This window comes from Falco punctatus (genome assembly GCF_963210335.1).
Source record: "Falco punctatus genome assembly, chromosome: 7".
Lineage (NCBI taxonomy): Eukaryota > Metazoa > Chordata > Aves > Falconiformes > Falconidae > Falco > Falco punctatus.
Genome location: NC_137587.1, coordinates 63281593 through 63303592, shown reverse-complemented (window position 1 = coordinate 63303592; position 22000 = coordinate 63281593). Strand labels below are relative to the sequence as shown.

The 22000-nt window shown below is 44.1% G+C and overlaps 1 protein-coding gene and 1 long non-coding RNA gene across 4 annotated transcripts in view; one reads left to right on the top strand and one right to left on the bottom strand.

The window, feature by feature from the left end:
* The window catches only part of CHD2 (chromodomain helicase DNA binding protein 2), a 90298-nt gene extending 73081 nt beyond the window's left edge, over window positions 1–17217 (bottom strand). The window contains exon 1 of one of the 3 annotated variants that reach the window (XM_080394307.1): window positions 16933–17217. The gene's annotated coding sequence lies outside the window, so the exon portion shown is untranslated. Of the gene's footprint in view, window positions 1–108; window positions 133–14039; window positions 14323–16932 lie in introns of those variants that run through there. The other 2 variants (XM_080394306.1, XM_080394309.1) reach the window with 2 other exon arrangements.
* On the top strand, window positions 224–4656 carry LOC308066707. The gene is made up of 2 exons (XR_013929272.1): window positions 224–1756; window positions 2150–4656. It is a non-coding gene; the product is annotated as an uncharacterized lncRNA (long non-coding RNA).
* Window positions 17218–22000: the final 4783 nt, after the last annotated feature.

Here is a 22000-nt window from a genome sequence, read left to right as displayed (position 1 = left end):
CCCCTCAGGGGGAGGAGGGCGGCGGGGAGCTGGGCCGGCGCTCCCGCCCCGCAGCTCACGCCCCGCCGGCGGCCCCGGGCCCCGCTGCCACCCCCTCCCCAGCCCCACCTGGCCGGGGTTAGGATGTGCCTCTGAAGAGGCACACCCCGCCCGACCCCGCCTCGTGGCAGCAGTGACCCCGCTTCGTCCGAGCGCCGCCTTCGCTGCTAACCCATGCTTCAGAAGTCCCGTCATCCCTCGGGGTGCCAGGGCGCCCCTCGCTAACCTGTGGCCGCCTACAGCGAGGCGCAGCCCGCCTGGCCTGGCTCGTTAGGAGCCCCTCGCCCAACGGCCCGGTTTGCTGTTGCACCCTGTGCTGCCATTCCCACGATAAGCACCTCGGTTCTCTCGCAGTACCTATGCAGCAGCCTGGCCTGGGCCCTGGCGCTGCCCATCCACCGGGCAGGCCTGGGCACCAGCTGCACCTCACCGCAGAAAGTGGTGCCGCAAAGCCCTTGGCTCCCTTGACCCGTGTACGGTCCACGGCCCCGTGCGCCCTCAGCCTGCTCCTGACCCCGCTGGTGGGAAGAGCCAGCACCAGCGTGCTACCTGCCTGTAGTCCCAGTCCTCATTAGTACCTCTCAAAAGCACCACAGACACCCAAATAAAACTAGGTATGGTGCTTTTTTTAGCCGACTCCATAGAAACTGTCTCGTATGCCAACCTCAACAGGACATTGTCTCCTATTTTGACTACTGCCATGGAAACCAATTCAGATATCAGCAGGATTGAGGGGCATCCCCCACATTTTTGGTCACTTGTCATAAATGCCTGTCCCCAGCCAGTGGGTTAGGATGTTCCTCTGAAGAGGCACACCCAGCAAACACGACTGAACAGCGTAATTAATATTTACATACTTCAGCAGTCACTTTGAATGATACACATGCCTTTCTCCTTTTTCATTCGCACAGCTTACTCCGCTAAAAGCAGAGAGAAAGGGGTCCCGATCTTCCTTTTTTATACAAAGCATGTGGGCAGTTATGGCAGCAATTAAACCAACAATGTTTAAAATCATAATGGAAGGCCTCAGCAGCTAGCCTGGCGCTTGAAGTTGTGCAGTTGGACTTCAGCAGCCATCTCCTGAGCTGGGTCCTGGAAAAGCAGAAGCAGCTGGTCAGCTGAAAAGAATCAGTCAACTAATGCCCTTGAGGAAAAACCATGTTGAGTTTGAAATGTATTTCCTTTCAAAATACAGAGAAAAGCTGACCTCCTTGTACAGGATAGCAGGGGAGGAACAAACAGATCTACTGACTTGTAGACAGTGGTGATAAGATGGTTACAGTCTTCAAAAAAGGATAGTGGCATAAAGGTACCTCAGCATGGGAGCCTCCAGCTAAGGAATTAACGCTGGAGCAAAACTGCAGATACTGCTGCTCAGCTGGGGAAAAGGGCAAAAAGGCCTTTGGGTTTTTTTTCCCACAAGAAGAAGAACTGAAGTTCTGGTCTACAGAGCCTACGGAGAGCAGGAAGCCTGGTCTGCAACTTCATTCCCGTTCTGATTCCTGCAAAGGCTAATCCTCTTGCTCTCGGTGGAACCACTCGCACATAACTGTGCATAAAGGTGCTTGCATGAACAGAACCCAGATGCTGTCCTCCTTAGAAAACTACCAACAGTGAAGAAAGGGGAAAGGCAACCAGGGATAAGGCAGGAACTAGATGAAAGTAGGGTGCAGCAAAAGCACTTCTACTTATGTCGGCATTTTCAGCCAACTGCAAGGTATGACTTCACAGCAAGGACCAAGATTAGAAGTTCAGAGTACAATTTCCAGCCTTTCTATTGCTTCTTTCCAGAACACAAGTACATTTCTAGAAAAATTATATTAAGTGTGATCACTTGTAATAACCGCATGAAAGGGAGAAAAGAGATCAGGCATCCAAGACATAATTGCACTCTTTAAGAGTCATATGATCCAGCCAGAAGAGTTTAAGGTTGTATTTACTTTTCTCTGGCTATACCAAACTGTCTAGTATACTAGACTATTCCTCTTTAAAAAAAAATTAATCCTGTACATTTACAGACAGAAATGTTTTTGAAAGTCACTTACTGTATTGCTGTTACATGTAACCAAAAAATTACTGGAAGTCTAATACCCTCATTAAATATTTTCAGTGCTGCTGTTTTGCTTCCTGGCTACCAAGGCCTAAAGCAGCTCCAAAAAAAGCTTGCACAAGTATCCATCACCTCTTCCGTTTCTTGGATTCAAGTGAGTTGTACGTATGTGAACCTAAGTACAGTCACTCTCTCCAGAGCTGCAGCACTCATCACACAACTTTGCTGTTCCTGTACCAGTCACAGTCTACCTGTTTGCATTCTTCCTGCCTAATGAACAGCAGAACGGTGCTAGTCTCCTTTTTCACGTTTTTTATCTCCCATGGTCCTCTCTGTATAAATACAACATTCTCGTTCCTACTGCCTCTGCAGTTACCCCATTTTTTTTTCCTTCTAAATTCAGCATTTCTACACAACTGCAAAGTCCTTCATACAATTTATTTCTTCTCTTTTAGATGACAGGCTTCCTGCTTTGTGTAGCATTAGGCCAGATACTTCAGCCATGTTTTATGAACCACATGTCTGATAATAATGAGACAACTTAATGTTTCCATTACTAATTTGGGAACTATTTTCTGAGACTGCATCTGCGGCTAGAATTCCAGATGGAGGCACACAATCTCACTTTCTGGTACTCACCCAAACTATTTTCTTCTACAACCTTTTTTCCTTCCCCCCAGCTCCCACGAAGATTGTTATCATCCCTTAGGGACAGCATGCAAAAGCACACTTTAATTTCACAGGGCAGTGTCCCTTTCCCTGCCTGCTCCAACATGCCCTCAGTACCAGAGGGTACCAAAAAATTGGTGAAGCAGCTTGCTTGTTGCAACACACGAGGTGCAAATGTAGCGTACAGCTCTTTGGAGACACAAGTACTGTAGAAAGGCCGGAGACCTGACACTGATATTTGACAAAATGGTTAAGTATTGTATCTGCCTTTTGAAGTGGAAAACAGGAGTCTAAACAAGACTGAGAGATGTGCAATGTCACCAAACCTTTCTTCAACCAAAACTCTATCACTTTTCAGGAGAAATCAATAACAATTTTCTAGGCCCTAAGCCAAACATAATAGTTTGGATTATTTCGATAGAGAATATGCAAACAGGATACCAAATGCCCTTTGAACACAGCAAGCTGTTCTGTGGTAGGCATTTAACTTCCTGCGCGCTGGGTGTTCACAGAAATTGTCACAGTGTCCTGAATAAAGTATAGCTCTATTTTCTTTTTTTCTATGTAACCTGTAACATGTTGCTAAAACAATCTTTTTTTTTTTTTTTCTTTCTGTTTCCTTCCTCAGCAGTTCACTATTAAAATCACAGTAATTGTACAGGCAGATAAAAACTACCTTCTATCACACTTCTGAAAACCTGGAATTTTGGAGGAACGTGCACAGAGACGCTGCAAGAGTACAGCTATGCCCGCGCTGCTGTCATCTGTGGCCTTCTCATAGCAGTGACACAGAGTAACATCAACAGACAGAAACATAAATAAAGACAAAGTTCTTTAAGCACAGAACCAGCTTCCCTGTGTGACTGCTGAAGACGACGAGGGTCTATTGATCCTAGCTAAAGTTTTTTGCTCCTGTCACAAGACAAGCGATAACAGCAGCAGCAGCAAGGATAAAATACACTTCCAGCAACCAGCTTGTGCTGTTCATTCTGCTCTGGGTCTGGAACTGGAATTCAAATCCAGACTTTTGTTCCAACCTATAATGAATAATTGCAAGCACATCTACACACATGGAGAGAACTTTTACATGTGCCCTTTTTATTTCCGTGATTTAACACTGAAAACTAAGATTATGTTAATGTGGTGGTTTTGCTAGCACTTTTTTGGTGCTCATGTTTAGAACGATGAACCTTGTAAGCAGCAAGAAAAAAAAGATTTATTACTAAAAATAATTAGAAACAAATTCTTATCAATGGCACAAACATATGGTAAAGAATCTTCCAGTCTGCTAAGCCAAACTACAGTGCTTTTTCAGTATATTCAAAATGAAGCAATTTTAACCACAATTCAGCTCTTTTTATTTCTGTTTTCAAAGAAAAATAAGTTATCAATAAAAAGTACAAAGACGTAATGGAAGTGAGAAATGGAACCAATATTTTTTCTGGGATTTAACAGTCTTTCCTAAACAAATTTTTAACTTGTTGGTCACAACGCAGTACTGTTTCTGTACACGTGATCTTGCGGCCTGAGCTCAAATTTTAGATCTAAGAGCTCCTGAACAACCTACCCACCTCGCTATTTCAGTTTTGCATGAGTTCCTGTATACAATGAGGCAAATAAAAGACCAGTAACTATAGTCTAGTGAGAGGATTAATTATTGTGCTTTATATTTACATGACTAAGGAATTTACGTGTATTTTTCTTGAGAAAATCAAGTCCACTTATCTTAAGAAGGTTTGAAACTTGAACTTCCTTGTTATTATAACATATCAGCTTCAAGTTATCCCTTGTTGCCAGCTTGACTGTAAGAAATTTTAATGATTTCAGTCAAGGGACTTACGCTGTATTTGGTCAATATTTAACCATAATAAGTGATTGCCTGAAATAGCAGTCTTAGAGATAGAAGAAAAATGGGAAGATACAGTAGCCCTTATTTTGAAAAAAAGATCTTATGCCAGTTTAAAACTGCAGGCTGTTTCAAACTTAAAGAATTTGGGTGATTTTTAATAACATATTTAATTGCTTGCTAAAGTAAGCCATTGGAGCCTGGAACAACAAATCTGTTCCTTTATCCCGTTTCTTTAACCTCTGGTACTTGTATGAAATGATCTGTTCTTTTAAAGTCAGCTTTTAGGTAACAAACTATTCAGCCTGAGTTGGCAAACCTTTATAGGAGGCTTGAACATAGCAGAAAAAATACTGATCGACCATTTTGCCTGTACCTACTTAGACACTACAGTTTATAGAAATGCTAATAAGGTATTACAGGTCTCCTTTCATGAAAAAGAAGCACGCAACTTGTTTATTACTGAAATCACCTTTGAAAGCAAGTAAGAAACTAATGTGCACCTTCCCAGGAACTTTAATACCCACAGCTACCAGTGCGCAAAGGCAGGTTCTGTGACCTGACTTCCACGTGTTAACTTCTCTGTACTGACAAGGTTTGCTGTTTGGAAACACACAAGGGTTAAGACATATTGCTAAGGTTTTAAATCTCTTTGAAAGGTAGAAGCTGCGAACAGTGTTCGTTATCCTACCATTCTGGCTGTAAATACAGTCTGCAGAGTCATAGGAGTGTTCTGCTGAGCTGGGAGATGGTGATTGTTTTGTCAAAAGTCTGTTCAAAAAAAAAAAAAAAAAAAAAAAAAAGGCATTGACAAGATTAAGAGAGCCATGCCCAGTCTTATGTTTCAAAATAAAGATACTGTTCTCCCATTTTACAATATATTATACAATTGTTACGTAGATTCAGAAGAGTACATTTTATAACTTTTAAGTAATACCTTCATAATATTTGGATTTTAAATGTAGCTAGGGAAGAACACATTTTTAGAAGATCTAGACAATTAAATTAATAATTTTAGGGGTGTTTTTTAAAGTCAGATAATTCAAAATTCTAGCATGATTACTTCCTTGTGCAGATTTAAAGTTTGCTTTCCAAAGGCATTCATCTGTCCATCCTTGAAATTTATTTGCTGCAAACATGAGACAGCAAAGCTTGATTGCTTAGGTGTTTGAGGAATGTGATCAGAAAAGGGAAAAGAGATTTTACACATCAAAATCAAGGACAAAAATAACCCCCAACTATAAGCTCTAATTTTTATTTTTTAATAACTCTCCATTTGAGTTCTAGTGGACATTTGGAAAGTTTAGATGACAAACATAACAGCAAGTATACCTTCTTGGTAAACCTCCTTGGAGATAAAGGCATTCATACTAGCCTTGTGAACATGATGAATTTCACTCAAATTGAACAAGATGAATTACAGCTACTCTAGAATGAAAAGAAAAACAACCCAGGCCTCCATAACTGCAAGTATAGGAGTGGGATTTTAATTTCAAGCAAGTTTCAAGCCTGTTTCCGTAACAATCCTCATTCTTGTCTCCTGTGTGCAGGTAACACCATAGGGCATTTTATTGATTGCTGTATGATAGTTGACAAAATGATGCATTATTCAGCAAATTGTCACATGCAGTGAAAAGCTGTGCGTGCCTTTTTTTCTGAAATCTTACAAGTGTATACTTTTTTTTTAATTTTATAGACAGTCTAACGAAGCACTGAATCACCCTATTGTAAAAAAAATTATGTAAAAATATATATAAAAGAGAAGACCCCTTATATCTGTAGCTCAAAACAAAGTTCTTCATATTTGTCAAGACTTGTTAGGTGTGGAGTCCAATCAATTTTTGATGGAGTGACACTGTATCAGGGACACACTTGGATTAGAATGTCATCTGAAACAGAAATAGCTTCTGTGTCAGACTGGTATTTCCCAAGAGCTTTTATATTTTCTTCCTACAGTCGACTCACTATAAACTGGCTCCTGCCAGGGCTTTATCCAGCTAGGAGAGCTCATCAACCTAGGGACTAGAGCAGTTTTGTGTATGTCAGGCATGTCGTCCATCTAAACTCCACAACTGGCATCTAAACTTTAACTGTTGCAGGCAACGGATTTGCATGCTGAAACAAATACTCTTTCTCTCTGGCCAAGCTGTTAATGGTGACAATATTGTCTCAGCTTGAAAGCATTCATAGTGTATTGGGTTTTTTTTATATTTAGTCCAAGATTAGTATTAGAAGGTGAGCTGGTAAGAAAATGTAAGCAACCCAAGGAAACACTGTTGGTACAGGCCTGTCACAAAATGAGGTCAATGGCTTTTTGTACGATTAAAGCAGCAGAGGGAATGCAAGACACCTTGGGTGAGCCATCCACAGCACTTCATCACTGTCTGAAAACTCTCACTGCAACTTCCATTGCAATTTCACCCAGTGGAAGACCCAAACAAGGTGCTACATACCCAAAACGTCACTTACTTTCTTCAAGATTCAATAGTGGATTTAATAAGAAGCTATTACCTCTCTCTACAGATCTCTCTTGTTGTAAGGTCTAGAAACGTCTAATTTCATGACAAAAGCTGAGACTTTGATCTATTCTTGTTACAGCAAACACATGGGTCTTAAGTTATGCGCCTGTGCCTTTAATTCAGCACTGAGTAATTACATTTAGGTCAGTGGAATCACTCCACGTTTTTCTTGGTGTGTCTAAACCAAATGTTGTCCTAAGGATTTGGAAGCATATGAAGTGAATTTAGGAATGAACATGTATGTCAGTACTTGGAAAATGCAACTGGAATGAACTAACCCACTCTGCAGAAGGGAAAGATAACAAGAAGCAGAGGCCTAAATTTCAAGAATAAGAGCAAGCCCACATAGTTTTGCACATGCAGGTATTAATGCATCACTGTTCCTTGTATTTTCCTTACATTTATTTTATCTTACCTATTTTTATTAATAATGGCAAAAGGAATAATATAAATTAAATCGTGCTAGGTACTTCACCTATTATTCATCTCCTTCCATACACCTTTTAAACCTTTCCATAAAACAGAATATTGTCTATCAAGAGACCAAACAGGTCAAAATAAAATGCCTTTAATTGGGAAACTATCTAAAATTTTCTTGTAATAAGCCACTCATTACTGGTATTAAATAGTACGTTTGAATACTCTGACCTAGTGTCAGTAAGATGAAGGTGACTTTAGAACACTTTGGAGGAAAAAATGTATGGGGAATACGGGTTTGTATGTGTAAGAGGTAAAGTCAAAAGCTTAAATAATTTATAATCATGATATTAACAAAAATGAAACACTGGGACTTTAACAACTGGTGCTTTTTTATTAAACTCCAATTATTAAGACATTGTGCTCCTGGCTAGTATGTAAGGTGCTGATAATTAACATTCAGGGACAGTACTTTTACTGCATGAATGAAAACTGTTCTGTTCAAAAGATTAATAAAGGATTCTCTTTTTTTATATACGTATACACACACACACTAAAGTAAATGAAAATTGGAACCAAAAATAAAGCTGAAGTCTACTCAAGTATTGTTAATAAAATGGAATTAAGTTTAGGCAAAAATATAGCATAATTAAGAGGTTCAGAAGGGCACATTAGTATATGCTGGAAAAGTTACTTTTACATATGAAAATTAGCTAGTGCTTTTTATTATCATTATAATGGACATTCCTATATGATCAAATCAAAGATGTGCACGACTTCATACTAAAGCTCTGTACTGCTTGTATTGCTGTCATCGCTGCACACTGCATCCAGGTTACATTTGACCTGTGGATTTAATGTAACCTTAGCAAAATAAAAAAGGGCAATGAAGAAAACAATGATCTTGAGGTGGCAAGAAGTTTTCTTTACATTGCTTTTCTGTAACGAAGGAATCAGTGTCTCAGAGAAATCTTTGCAGGTGACAGGCTCGAAAAGGAGATTCTCTTTCAGACCCAGAGCAAGGAGATCAAAGACCTTGCACAATTCAGCTGCAGCTAACATGGAGGAATCGAACTACCTCTTGGTTTTAAATACGACTAATACTTTTTGCGATCCTAGTCTGGATTTTAATATCACAGAAGTTATTGGGTGTACTGTGAGCAGCTGAAAGAGAGTCCTGCTCTCCTGACAGTCGACAGTCACATACCCAACTAGTGCTGCGCTACTGCAGCATCCCCACTCCGGTGCCATATTCAGGCAGAGGCTGCGATATTTCTGACCAGTCAACTGGCACATAGATGCTGATTGCTTGTTCGGCAAGGAAAGCAGAAAAAATAGCCTTTGTACCCATTCTGTAGTTTTTCCTTTAGCAGAAGCTCTAATTTGCCTCTGTAACCTGCAGCCTCCCCTGAAGTGCAGAAACTCTAGAACTGGAATTTGTTGAAACTGAAGATCAGATCAAAAGCTCAAGGCCTCCAACAGCATGATTTCATAAGCCCTGCCTCCTTAAGAAGTCAGGATAAAAATACAGCTACATGAAAAATAAATGAGCAGCTTTTCCCGACTCTGAAACCAGAAAATAATGACATGAAACCAAAATCAAATGCAATAATATCGCTCATATTCCCAAACACCAGCGTTAATGCTCCCTTTCCCAGGTCCCAGAGATCTGTTAAACAAACGAGCCTTATAATGTGTTTTGCAAGTGAAAGATCCTGGAGTGGAAATAGTAAACTCCAACACCGAAGACCCTTAAAAAGGCTATTGCTTGCTCAAAGAGTTTAGCACGGAAGGGGATTCGGTCTGACCTCGCTCCTGCCACAACCCATATTTTCTGTTTTGATCAAATGAGTGGTTCAGCAGCACTAGCGATGGTCTGAGATTTTAGATGAAAACTAGTATATCAATACCTGGAAGTCAAGTCACCCTGCGCAACTCAAAAAGGGCCAGTATCACATGTGCACAGACCAGTCAGACATCTCTTTATACTGGGAACAATACTCCATTTAAAACGTGCTTGATGTACTACACTTTCCCTGAACACCTCAGCCATGCCCCCACGATGCTGAGTGCACAGCCACATTATCGCCCTGGTTATCCTTGCTGCAGGCTTGGTGGCATTTTTGGAATCATGTTACGCCTTTAAAATTTTTTAAGTGTCCTGGAGAGACCTGATTTTCGTTGTACGCTGCAATCCCCTCAGGAGAACGCTTCCCCTTTTTCCTTATTTTTCTTACTTGCCATTATTACTTTTTTACCTTGAGTGTAAAAATTACAGCCTTTGGACTGAAAGGAAGGGAAAGGTGAAATTAATAAGCCTCTTGATTAAAAAAACAAGGAGAAAAATCTTGAAATACAAACTCCCATGAACACAACATGTCTCCTCCTGCTGCATTAATGCCAGTTCACGAAATGGCGACTGCCTCCGTCGACAGCTGCCTAAAAACGCACACATCCCCGCAGGAAATCAGAAACTCAACTTCATATATTTTTTTTTTTTTTTTTTTTTTTAAAGCTTTCATTTTTCTCTCTTTACATTCAGTCCCTCCAGGACTCCCGAGAGCCCTCCGCAAAGCCGTAACCTGACAAACGCAGAAGTGATGGGGAACGCAGAGCAGCTGCTTCCATCTGCCCCCAGCTTTTGGGAAACACCCGGGACTCATCCCCAGGCTGCACTGGGGTGACTGGGTGCAGGCAGGCTGGGCTGGTACTCCGGGCTCTGGACTCCAGCGCCCAGTACAGTGCAAATAAATGTGCTGATTCAGCCGGAATCACTGCGATCTTGCGTTTCCAGAATTTTCTCCCTCCACTTCCCAAATATAAAAGGACTTTTTGTGCTAAATACTGAGCTGGAGCACTGATGGGCTCCGTGTAGGGCGCCATGTGGTATTTGGTTTCTCACTACAGTACATGTTTTTATAATGCTGGGGGAAGGGAAGGAAGGGAGCTGCTCTTACCAGCATGCCAATAATCTGTTGCAAAGGACTGGAGCTCTGAGAGCCAATTAGTCCTGAAGTTAACCATTTAACTGCTGAAAAAAACTCAAGTCTCAGACAGACTCGGTGAGGTTAGGGACAGAAAAGACTGCATGGGTACCTGTGGCATCAAGCTCAGTGCAGATTTGTTCACAGATGTATTTTTTTACTTTAGTACTAAATATTTTTGACACGCAAACTGACCACTGAAACTCCTTTAGGTCACAGCCATGCAAAGGTGGGACAGCTATATCCAGAACATATATAAACACACAACTTTAATAAAAGCTGGATGTGTTTCAGCATCTGTGCCAGCCTGTGGCGGAACCATGAAAGCTACCCACAGGAGCTGCATTTCCAATATGGATTTTGGGTGGGTACAAGTCCCTGCCACATGAATGTCAAAGCCGTGCTGCCCACCACAGTGCTGCCCTGGCAGAGGAGAGCTCCCTGTGTCACTGCAGCATCTCCCAGCAGCGCTGCTGAGAATGGAAAAACACCAAACCCCGTAAGGTGGGGCAAGCTCCAAGAACATGATGGCACATTGTCTCCATCATCCCCAGGCTGTGCCCAGACACAAACGTGTACTTTGGACCTCCCTGCACCAGTCTTGTTTTTCTAACACCTTAACTGCATTAGAACAAGACACACCCAAAAAAGTTCTTTTTATATTCTGCCGTTTAATTTGTCATAAACTTTTAGTGCCTGAGGCAGACTAGCTCATGGCTTATGTGCTGCAGAACAAGCCAGGGAAGAAGATGCATGGGGAATTCCCAGCCTTGGTCTTTTTCTCCAGAATCAAGCCTGAACACGGCCAGAGAGTACAGACAAATTAGTCCTAATGCAGAGCCCCAGTAACATGCTCCCACTTGACCTGGCAGGTCGGCAAACCTATTTTTGTGCTCTTTTTTTATTCCGTGGCATACCAGTGAATACAGGATCGGACTCTCAGGGATGCCAGGAAGACCAGCAGAGTTTGCACAGCACAATGAAGTGCCCTGGCATACCATAAGCAGGCTCTCCTGCCCAGTTCCTCAGCCCTAGCAAGAAGCAGGGTTTATTTGCTTGGGAGGGGCCATACTAGCTCTGCAGGTCTGCTTCCAGTCCGAGCAAGCGCTGCAGCGCACATGAAAGGCATATTCCTACACCACCAGCCTCCCTAATGGACGGAAACTGAGTTAAATCTCCCTGTTTGCCATGAGGAGAGTCCAGTGCATATGGCAGTTGCGCGCTGCTCCCCTTGCAGCCCCACAGCAAGGCTGGCACCATAATGCATCCCACTTTTAAGCTCCAGGAAGAATTCTGAATACATGAGAGTATAATTTAGCATTCTTACCATTCAAATTAAAAACATGGGGGGGGAGGGGTGGGGGGCGGGAAATGCACTGCTAAGAAAGTGGCAGATTATTTAGGCATGTGAGCTGTCAGAGCTCTGGCAATACAAGGGCTCTCTTGTTCCTGTTGCCTCCCACAGCTGCATTCACTAAATATATCCTGGGCAGAGAGCTGCATTTCTCCACCCCTTCCTCAGCCCAATCAGGTTTGCACAAACACCACCAGGCTCCCTTGGGACATGCAGGCAGGCAGCAGCGATGCCCTAGTTACAGGCATCATAAAGGACAGAAGTAACTCATGTCGTCTGCAAGAGGGTGAAATTGTTACGTCTACAGGTTATTTCAAGAAGCAGCATGTGCAGCTGATCGATATTCAACTGTTAAAACCAGGGTGGTTTGTTCTCCGTAATGATACACCCCATTTGTATGTCAGAATCAGTTACGGGAAGTTATTTCCATCAGATAATTTTCAGTAGCTTCTGGAAAAAAAGAACTGTGATCTCAGAACAAATTCAAGCAGAATGGCCACTTCTATGAAAAAAAAAAAAAACAAACAACAACCACAAATCAGCTCCTGGCAGATTTAGAGGTGAGCAGTGGTCTTCAGTACCTCAGGGACTGGCTGGCCCACAGAGAGCAATCCCAGTTTTGCCTTGTATCAAGTCAAGGCTCTGAGACATACCATCTGATCATATATCCAGCCTCTATGACTGAACATCTACAAGGCTAAGGTGCTTCCCCCATGACCTCCGTTCTGCTCTGTGCTTCTCTCCTGTCCTCGCCTTGCATCTTTTACTTGCAAGGACACATATTCTTTGGCCTGGCACAACAGATCCTTGGTCCCAGCCACATTCTCAAAACACTGCTGCAGTCACAGCAGCAAAGAGGAGGAAGAGCTGGTCCTTCTGATACAGTTAATTCTATATAGGATCAAGTTCTGGTAAAAAGAGTGATCTTGGTGGCTCTCCTTGCTTCTCAAGCTGTGAGCCAGCTGGGATTTTGACCCTCCTGGTCCCTGCTTCTTCCTTTCCTCACAGTTCCCTATTTCTTCAACACCTCCATCTTCTCTAGCAGCGAAGCACATTTGACAGAATCTGGTCAATTTTTCAAGCTTTCTTATTTTAAGAAGTCAGTGGGAGCAGACTGTATCTTGCAATTGAACCTCACAGGAGGGAGAATTAAATATCTCATGCATGACCTTAATCCATAGTATTTTGTAGATCGTTTTTCCTGTAATCTCAATACTCTGAGTTTATCATGCATTCAGATCATATCTGTAGCACTAGAACATTTTGCTACAAAAGGAACCCAAATTCTTTTTGATATAATTATGCAGTCACATGAGTCACATGCTTGCTGTGGAATAAATATAAATACTGAGCTTTTGGGAATAACTGGCAGACTTATATCAAAGACAAAAAAAACCCTCAAGAATGAAAGCTATCTATTATGTAAGGAAAAAAGATCCACCTCAGATATCAAATTGCAGTAAAGGAAAATGGCACGATTATGTAGGAAGAGTCTTTTAATATCTCCTTTTTTCAATCTGCAAAACATTAAAGAAAGAGCCTAAACTCATACTTAGGCATCCACATAAACTAAGGACCTTATTTTCAAAAGGTAGTAATATTATTTGAGGTATTTAAAAAACCTCTGAAAATCAGATCATTCATTCACAAAACGGTCACAGGTCCCTAAGCTTAGTCAAATAGTTGAAAGCTATAAAAGTCAGAAGGTTGTGCTGTGTTTTTTATGCCTTGCCTACACTTTCTTTCCTTCTTTGCTTTTCTTGCCTTCCTGAAACACATTGTTCTCAAGGACTGTTCTAAATTTGTATTTGGAAACTGCCACTATTTTAATTAGCGACATTGCTGTAGAAGAACTACACCCTGCTGCACCGGTTGTACTGAAAATGAGCCTTGTTCGCTGGGGACAGAAGCGGTGCTGCCTCCTCTGATCTCATACGGTCTGCTGGATCCTATGGATTTCTGAGCACACGTAGAAAGATGTAGTCTCATCTATGCGCTTTCAAGAAGGAAATACAAAATGTGAAACCAGATATTAAGACTGAGCCACAGAGAAGCCACGGGTGTGCGAGTTACCTTCAACAACACTGCAGTTCTAAAAGCAAACAAAGGCATAAGAAACTGGGATGGAAGGCTTCATTCCTCAAATAAGGCAGTGACTCACCCACATTCCGAACTGCTCAAACAAGGGAGGCCTCTTCCTGGCAGACCAGATCCTCTGCATTTTACTGTGAGGAGCAAATCCCACGCCAAAGCAAGCTGTGGCGGTGGCACATTGTAATAGACACAGCACAGGGCCAAATGTGTTTCGGAAAGGGACCCTTTTTGCAAGCCTCTGCCTTAGCTTGCCTTCTTGAAAACATTAAGAGTTCAGAAGTTCTGCTTTTCACATGGGAAAACACAATGAAAAGAAAAAGGGCTACTACTAACAATTGCTTTTCAAGAGCCAAATTCATTTTTTTCTTAGATACTTAGATAAAATTGCTGAGGCAGTAGTTGACTTTTTTTTTTTTAAAAAAAACACAACAAAAAACAAAACACAAAGAAAACAATCCAAGGACAGAAAAGACAAGTCAAAAAGTTAACTGAACAGAGAGCCAAGCAGCCTGGAAGGTGGATAAGGTGCCATTGGTAACCATCAAGTCATCCCTATGGGAGAATTTGACCTAGGGATATGGAGATTTGCCATCCTAAACATCTGCTCAGTCATTCCCAATATACAAGGCAGACTTCACTGATGAAGGACAAGCATATTCCAGGTGACAAACAACATGTAGCCAAGCTGCTAAACATGCCCAGCTCCATCCTTCCTGCGTGGCTTTCCTGGACACGGGGCACACTGTGCAGGTCCCCAAATGGCAGGGGCATCAGCAGAGCTGCTGGGAGGCAGCAACAGAGCCATCAGCAGCAGGGATGAGAACGAGGTGGTAGGAAGGCTGGATGTAAGGGTACAGGACCAAAAGGAAAAGCAGCACAGAAAGCAGAGAACATTGCTAATTTTAAAGAGAAACTACAGGAAGCCAACATCTTTAAACTAGAAACCTCAGAGAGGTTGTGGTTAGGAGGCAAACACTGCAGGGTGACAGGGCTACAGGGAGGGCTGCAGGTAGGGCTATGCCAGTGCCCAGGGAGGGATGCCTCAAAGCCACGATTCATCTGGAGACCCCCCAGGGAGCAGGGCCGGGTAGGTGGTCCCCTCTGTAACTGTGCCAGGGCTCTGCTGGGTAAGGCTTGTTCATCCGTGTGATGAAAGATGCTAGATTATGAGCGTAAAATTCCCCTCTGGCTTCATACTCCAGGAAGCAAGATGAAGTCTGACACTCTGTGTGTTCCACCCTATACCACGTTTTTCAATTCTCAGGTTTCCAGCAGTAGCCAGACACCCCAAAACAACATGTTCATTTCATTCCTCCTGGGGGTCAGCTCCTGAGGGTGTCTGGAGCTGCTGCAAAAAGCAAATGGCAGCATTACCTAACGGGGACGGCTTTCTCGCTCAACAGCTAGCGGTGTGGGTTTAGTTGCTGGTGTAGGGACAGCCCTTGACAATGCAGGCTGCTAACAGAACACAAATCTGTGTTATTAATGGAAGTATCAAGCCTCACACAAATAAAATAAGCCATCTCAGAGCTGAAGCCACACTCCAGACATCATGAAGATGCCTGTTGCAGTAATGCTGCTGTTGTATTTGAAGCCTAGCCCCAGCGAGCAGGGAAGGCACACAAACCCGATCCTCCATACAGCTACAGATTTTGCTGGTGGCATTTGAAATATTTCAGGCATTTCAGACAATCCTCAACTAGAGCAGAGACTTACCCTTTGGGACTCCAGAGCTTACATTAAAAAAAAAAAAAAAGATCTGCTTGCTTATCAAGTTGCAGAACAGCAGCTAGCAGTCTAGCTTATTAGATGGAAACAACAAAAGCAGGGGAATATTTTGCTGACATTAGCTCTCCCCAATTCAACACGGTGCCTTGATTAAGTTCCTGTTACGATCAGCACAACAGCAGAAAACCAACACAAGCTGTAACAAGACGTTTCCTTGTGCAAAGGCAGAGAAACCATCACAGGAGATGGACCCCGAGCATATTATTATTATTGAGTATTTTGGCTGGCTTGTACTATTTGGAAACCTTGGTTCTGCCAGGCTGCTTGAGAAAGGCAGCATTTGTCCCCTGCCTTCAGCATGAAAACACAACTCAAATCCCTTCTCGGGAACAAAGGTGCTTCCCAGGAGCCTGGCGTGCTGCCGGCATGCCGAGCGTGTAGCCAAGCAACGGCAGCCAGATTGGGGCTTGCGCCTCACCCGTGATGCTCCAGCTCCACAAACAATTCTTGCCACGTAGACAAGAGCGCGCAGGGTAATGGAAAATTACTGCAGGCTTTTTCTTAAAGGGCGAGAATCTCCGTTGGTGGAGAAGGTTGGTCTGCATCCCCCTTCCCAGCTCGCCCCAGGGTAATTTTTTATTTCCTGCGAGAAAGGCTGCAGTGCGTCACTAGCACGCTGGGGCGTTAATAAAGGCAGATATCATTTGCATGATATTTCAACTGACTACAGTGATAAAAAATGTAAAACAGAGAGCTAAGCTGCGGGGGGGGGGGGCTGAGCAGCCAGAGGCAGGAGGTGAATGAGCCAGCAGCTGCCTTTTTAAACCTGCTTTCGACACAGCCCCAAACATGGCGACCTTAATGCAGCGCAGTTAATATTAGCTGAGAGCCGATGCCAAAATAATCCTCTTGCACTTGGCAGGCATGATGTTTTAACAACTGCCTGGCAAATTTCTGCCTGCAAGGCTGCAGGAAGTAAAAATGCCTTTAAAGAAAGAGCAAACTTACTTTGCCAGTTGTTAGACTATTCACGGGGCAACAGCAATTTTTAAAAATCATGCCCATGTTTACCTCCGGTTTCTAGTGTAAAGGAAAGCTTCCTTCTTAAGACAGCATTACGTTTACCTAGCTTAAAATACTAAAGTGCCATACAGATAGCCACAGTAGCACCAAACAGCCCATTCAAGCTACTACACTTTTGCCATGTGAAAACCAGCAATCTGCAAACTTACCGGTTGGGCAGGGCAACATCTGCCTGACAGGCACAGAGCCACAAGGGCTGGCCAGCAAGAGGGTCACAGCACTGCTGCACAAACAGCGCTCTTTGCAGAGTTCAAAATTAGCTCCTGTAGCCATTACAAGTTTCATTTCATCTCCTCAAGGAGCAGACCACGTTGCCTGCTCCTCAGGGCACCTACGGGCAACCAACTGTGTCTATCCTGCAGCAAAAAGAGAAAGGCAAACCTGCCCCTCTTGCTATAAGCCTTTTTTGTTCACTGCATGCAGCTGTAGCTCATGATGGCCTTGGTGTTGCTCAAGAAGGCAGCTGTGCTTTCTGCCCTCCCTGGAGCTGCCCGCAATTTCAGGTGTAGCTTGACAGACATGTTCTAGGCAGCTCCTGCAACAACATGGCTTTTGCTCTTTCCCATCTTTGTGTTTTAACTCTTCTTCTTCTGTCTGTTTTTCTCAGATAAGCACTGCTTAAAGTCTCAACCCAAATCTTTCCATTTTATTGGAGCCAGCAAATGGAAAGGAAGCCCCTGCACCGAGTTAGAGGACTTCTTTGTAATAGATGCCCCACTCGCCCCCCCAACATAAACCTTTGTTGTGAAGCTGCTTTCATTGCAAGCTCCACAGGGAAAGTCATTACATTTAATAGAGGTTGACCTCATTGTGTAGTCCTCGATATTAAAGCTTATAAGGAGGGAACATAATCAGAAGCGGTGACTTCTCAACAGAGATATACAGTACTTGTTGTTGCTACCTCCTTCTTGCCTAAGGATTCATTCAATATGGCTTGGAAAGAGTAACTTGAAACAGCTTTTGGCAGATAAGTGAACTCAAGTAAAATGCAAAGATCTGGTTTCCAAGAAGCCTTTTACAAGCTGTATAGAGAAATGAAATTAAACCCTTCAACAGCACACAAGGCCTCCTACAGAGCCTCCCTGGAAGAACTGCAAATATGCACGCCGGGTGAAAGCTAATCTGGGACTGAGTCTGGAGTTATGTAAAGAAATCTGATGGTGGAGAGGACCTGTGGTTGTGCATGGACCTGCCCACGTGGCAGCCTTTGCTGGGCTGGAGGGAATTGCTGGAATTTTCTACTGCATTTCCAAGGCTGTGGTCTGAGACAAAGAAAGCCAAAGGGTTTGAGCTCAGTAAACACACACGAGGGAGTGAATGCAAAGGTGCCTCGGCTTTGTTAGCCTTCTAGCTTTACTAATGCAACCTGGGTTTCCACACAGTTGTCACAGGGGAATGAGTAAACACTGCCACTAGCTGCCACTAAATAAACACATTTTCAGAAGCGAGGCAGTGCACTGCAGTGAGGGATGTGCCACACCATGCCAGGGGCCTCGCTGAGCACAGCTGTGTTGGGGCTTTTCACCTTAGCATGTTTTGATTTTAAAACATCTGTTCATAGCCTGCTTTTCAAGCAACCGCTATGCTTTTGCAAACTGTAGCAGTGCACTTGAAATACACATTTTTAGTTAATTTTCCCAGCTCTTGTGATGTCCCCATTGCCCTCCCACCTCCTGAATATCCCTTGCATTTCCAGTGCTCTGGGTCCTGATGGCTAGGTGTCACCTCTCTCCTGAAACATTGGTGCATTGCTATGAAAAACTGTCATTATGTAAAAAGAACAATTTCTTATTAAAAGCCCCAGGCTGCTTTACATTTCCCCTTAGGTTTTGCAGTTTGAACAAGCGTTTCTGCTCCAGCAGGCCTCAGAACTTCCTGATTTTTGCATATTTCTTCCCACCGCAAACAACTGAGTTCAGCTCTGCCCAAAACTCAGCTTTAGACTTGGTTTCTTGAAAAATCAAGATAAATGGTGGCATCCCCAGCTGAAGTGCTTTCACATGGTGTTAAATAACAACTTCTTTTTGGTAGTACCACCCCTCCTGGAGCTGTGCACCCTGCGCTGAGCAGAGCGGTTGCTGCCTACACCTGCTGTCGGTTTGCCCTGTGGTTTGTGGCACAACGTGCATTTCAATGGGAGAGAAGAGAAAGGCAGCTCCTCCAAGAGCATAATCAGAAACTCCCTGAAGACCACAGCACGGTGGCTTTAAACACCCAGCCTTTGTTCCTCCTCCCTCGGAACAGATTTCCACTCCAAACAAGCAGAAGGCATCACAGTCATGAAAAATGGGTGAGGAAGCCCAGAGCAGGGACACGCCAGCCTGTTACAGTCCTGGAGGGCTGGGGTGTGAGGCTGGGAGGACACTTGGTGGCCAGCGGCTCTCCTCCTGCAGTCCCACAGGGACGGAAGGATGTGGCATGAATAAGACACCTTTAGTCTTGCACCCTACTTCACCTCCACCCTCAGCAAGGCCAGGGCTGCTCCAGTTTAGCTAGTTTTTCCAGTTTCCTTCAGGTACCTCCTATATTAGACAAAGAGTGTTAATAAATCACACCCAACAATTCCCACCACACCTCAAGCAATTAACCCCATCCCGTGGCAGTGCTGGCTGGGGAAGCCTGAACCTGGGACTCCAGTAAAGCAGAGAGCAATCTTGCCGCCCATTCAGTGCAAAGAAGGTTACTCCTTTCGTGTTTATTTTTAGAGCAGTAAGTTATTTTCAAAGAGACTTTCTGTCAGGCTTGGCCCCGTATAAGCTGCCAAGTCAGCACCTCCGGCTCCGTGGGCATCGTTAGCAGGGCTGCCGTGCAATGAAGTGGTGTCAGCACTTCCATTACAGCACTTTTCCCCTGTTCCAGCCCCGTTATAAATGGGGCATAAAAATCCAGTTCTGGCAGAAACATTCAAGAGCCAGCATGGAAAACAGTCACCATTTTAACCTGATCCCTGCTAAACTTCATCTGGATGGGGAGAGAAAGTAGGGATCTAAAATACATTTTATCCCTCCCATGCTTAAATACTGAATTTTGAAATCCAGCTGTATCACACTCCAATTACTCATGGGGAATTTTCTTTAGAGTTTTTGTTTTTTAAACATATCCGTGGTAAATGCAGAAGTGATCCTCTCCCTCCTCCGCCTCTTCCACAAGCCAAACGCTTGATTAAAAAGTTGTCGTTGTCAATCCTAGTAACGAAGGCCACAGTTAACAGTCATTTTAATTGGGCACAAATCCCTGGTAGTGTTGAATGGGAGAGACGGATGTCCTTCTCACCACCCTCGGCCACACGCAGCCACCCAGGGTGCTGGGTCAGGGAACTAATTTAGCTGACAACTAACCAGGAGCTTCCAGCCAGCCCAGAACTGGCTAAAACCACCTGGCAGCGTGAGGCGAGGGCACTGCGGTGTTGGGAAACAGCGGCCAGGGCTGGAGGAAAGCAGGGTTGCTCTTGGCACCGGCGCTTGTGCCTATGGAAGATGGTTTTTATTAACTGGCTTCTATATCAGCTGCTGCTCAAAGCAAAAGCGGCCCCTTCTCTTGTGGCTATTGAGTGGCCATGCTGTCAGCCAGAGCCATGAATTCATCCAGACTCAAACTCCGTATTTTTCATTTTTTCTCTGCTTTACAGCTGGATCAGGTCCCTGAGTACGAGGGCCAGAACACAGAGCGGGAACAGGACTGGGACAGAGGAGCGCAAGATGCCTCCTGCCAGCAGCACCAAGGTCTTGGGTGGGTGCACAGGGTTGACCCTGAAACAGCCCCGTAGTGCCACAGCTCCTGGCTCGGCCGGTTTCTCTCTCCCGAGGCAGCACACAGGGAGTGCACTGCAAGATCAGCAGGGGAAGAGGAAGAGCCTGTAGCTCACTCTGCACTGCCTTAATGCCAGAGGAAGTGACTGTCTACAGGGGCAGGTAGGTACAGAGGAGCTCTGGGAAGAGGAACTACAGTAGGAAGCCTACCAACTCTTTCACAAAGAAGTTACGCCACTCTGGTTTCGGTGTTTATACATTTCCTAACTCCAGCAAGTATTTCTGTGTTATCCCAGAAAAGGCAAAGTCTGGAAACTGCTACAGGCTTCAGCCAATGGCAGCTCGTTTTAGTGTGACATCTGCACCTCCAGACTTGTTGAGGATGTTTAGGAGATGCGGAAGGTAGAGATCTTGTGGAATCAGGTGGGACAGCAGCTAGTGCAGCCCACCCCAGTCCTGCTATCCCTCCTTCCTATGGGAACGCTGTGCTGTACGATCTGGCAGTGCCTCCTACAACACTTTCAGCTCTGTTACTGTATCCAACCGCACTTGAAAGATGCGTAGAAGAACCAAAGAGAAGTTTCTACGTGTCTCCTGAGAACCCCTTCCCCCACTCGACCTCCAAACACTCGAGCTCGGGGTAGGAAGACTGCAAGCACGGCCATCTGCCAGCCCGCGTGGCGGCAGCTGCCCGGCCAGCCTGCATGTGCATTTTAGCCTGCTAATTAGTGTGCGTATCATCATATCATATACTCTCTGCTTGGTGTGGGTGTGACAGGAGACATGCGGAGGGGATTTTTTTTGCAGTGGAGTCTAGTAATACAAGACAGGAATTTGCAGGGAGTGAGGCTTTACTTCCTGCTCATGGAGAATCATGTCCCGCTTGTCTGCTTCAATTGTGTAAATCTGGGGGAATACACCAGAGGACGCATATTCCTTTGCATAATGCCGATGTAGCACCCCCAAGAACACCTGTAAGGGGTAACCAGTATTTTGGCTGATGCCCTCCATCGTGAGGGAATTAGAAGATTGGGAGGTCCCTCAGTAGGCTGGGTCAAACATCGGCATCCCAGAGTTATCTCTGCGTTCTGCTGTTAGCGTGGCTGCACCAGGGCTTCTCTTCCACCGAAGAACTGTTTTTTCCTGTGTCATCAAGTGCAGTGCAGCACATTGTTTGGTGAAGTTCTGCCATGACCTGTACCTGGCTAAAATTTGAGCGCCACTGGCAAGAATGACATATTACCCTAGGTGAACAAAAAACCTTTAATGAAGAAATTAATGTAAATACCAAAGGTAGGTGAGAGATTAAAGCAGGACTCAGAGGACATTGGGTTTTGCGGGAACTATGACTTCACCTCTAATGCTGTGGTTTGGCTCAGGGCTGGAATTTACTCCTGTTAAATATGTACCTAATGAGACCACTGACCTGCTGGGAAAGTTGCTTCGATTTTCATCCCTGCTGTTCCAG